We start from the raw sequence: 2,283 nt of genomic DNA, 5'->3' as shown, positions 1-2,283 counted from the left end.
ACTGAGATTTACAAGGTGACCATAGCTTGCTTCATACCAACAATCTCTGTGGGATCGACCCTTACTCACGTAAGGTTTATTACTTGGACGACCCAGTACACTTGCTGGTTAGTTGAACGAGATTGTGGAAAGAAAGTGCTGAGTTAATGTTTTTGTGCACATGCCAAAGAACAAAGAATAGTGATCACAATTTCGTCCACCAAGTTTTTGGCGCCGCTGCCGGGGATTGTTCGAGTATGAACAACTGACGGTTCATCTTGTTGCTCAGATTAGGTAATTTTCTTTTCAAAAACTTTTTCAAAATTTTTCTTTCATTTTTTCGTTTTTCCAAAAATGTTTTTCGAAAAAAATAAAATAAAAAAATTCCAAAAAATTTAGAAAATCATAAAAATAAAAAAATATTTTGTGTTTCTTGTTTGAGTCTTGTGTTAATTTTAAAGTTTGGTGTCAATTGCATGCTTTAAAAATTTTTCTTGCATTTTTCGAAAATCTCATGCATTCATAGTGTTCTTCATGATCTTCAAGTTGTTCTTGACAAGTCTTCTTGTTTGATCTTGATGATTTCTTGTTTTGTGTCTTTTGTTGTTTTTCATGTGCATTTTTGCATTCATATTTTTCATGCATTAAAGATTTCTAAGTTTGGTGTCTTGCATGTTGTCTTTGCATTAAAAATTTTTCAAAAATATGTTCTTGATGCTCATCATGGTCTTCAAAGTGTTCTTGGTGTTCATCTTGACATTCATAGCATTCTTGCATGCATTCATTGTTTTGATCTAAAAATTTCATGCATTGAGTATTTTTGTTGTTTTTCTCTCTCATAATTAAAAATTCAAAAAATAAAAAAAAAATATCTTTTCCTTATTTCCCTCCAAATTTTCGAAATTTTGGGTTGACTTGGTCAAAAATTTTTAAAAATTAGTTGTTTCTTACAAGTCAAGTCAAAATTTCAATTTTAAAAATCTTATCTTTTCAAAATCTTTTTCAAAAATCATATCTTTTTCATTTTTTTATTATTTTTAAAAATTAATTTTCAAAAATCTTTTTCTTATCTTTTATATCATATTTTCAAAAACTAGCTAACAATTAATGTGATTGGTTCAAAAATTTGAAGTTTGTTACTTTCTTGTTAAAGAAAGGTTTAATCTTTAAATTCTAAAATCTTATCTTGTAGTTTCTTGTTAGTTAAATAATTTTTAAAATTAAATCTTTTTCAAATATCTTTTTCAAATATATCTTTTTATCTTTTATCTTATCTTTTTCAAAAATTTTATCTTTTTCAAAATTTGATTTCAAAATATCTTATCTAACTTCTTATCTTCTTATCTTTTTAAAATTTAATTTCAAATCTTTTTCAATCAACTAACTAACTTTTTCTTTGTTTCTTATCTTGTTCAAAACCACCTAACTACTTTTTCCTCTCTAATTTTCCAAAATTCTCCCTCTCTTTTTCAAAAATTCTTTTTGTTCTAAAATTTTAATTTTAATTACATTTATCTCTAATTTTCGAAAATCACTAACTCTTTTTCAAAAATTATTTTCGAAATTTCTCTTCTCCTTTCTTATTCTATTTAATTATTTAATTACTAACACTTCTCTTCACCTCTCTTCATCCAAAAATCCAAGTTCTTCTTCACTCTTCTACCCCTTTCTTCTTTTACTAACATAAAGGAATCTCTATACTGTGACTAGGGGTGGGCAAAAAAATCCAAAATTTGGATTTTAAACCAAATCCAAACCAAACCTTTAAAAAAAACCAGTTTTAAACAAAAAAAAATCCAAACCAAACCAAATTTATTTTATAATTTGGTTTTAAGTCCAATCCATTTAAACGGTTTTAATCCGGATCCGGATCCAGATCCAGATTAAAATCCAAATCTCACAAAACCCTAATTCTTAACTTTTGATTCTCAAAAAATCCAGATCCAGAGCACCGTCGCGAATTCCTTTCTCCTTCGCCCGCAGCCGGCACCGCCGCACCAGAGCAGGCAACTGGCACTGCAGTTTCGTAGCTGCCACCACCACCTCAAGCGCGTCGCGCCACTGCTCTGTTCCGCCATCCGCGGTTTCGCTGTCCGCCTTTTCTCGCCGTGACCCAGCTCTGTTCTTCGTTCACTGGGTACCCTCAAGGCGCCGTCCACCTTTTCTCGCCGTGACCCAGATCTGTTCTTCTCCGTTCTCTGGGTACCCTCAAGGCGCCATCCACCTTTTCTCGCCGTGACCCAGCTCTGTTCTTCTCCGTTCTCTGGGTACCCTCAAGGTTAGATAGGTTTACCATTAAGTAAT

Source organism: Arachis duranensis, chromosome 10, assembly GCF_000817695.3.
Source record: "Arachis duranensis cultivar V14167 chromosome 10, aradu.V14167.gnm2.J7QH, whole genome shotgun sequence".
In the NCBI taxonomy this organism is placed as follows: domain Eukaryota; kingdom Viridiplantae; phylum Streptophyta; class Magnoliopsida; order Fabales; family Fabaceae; genus Arachis; species Arachis duranensis.
The sequence above is the reverse complement of the archived record's forward strand: the minus strand, read 5'-3'. Positions refer to the sequence as shown.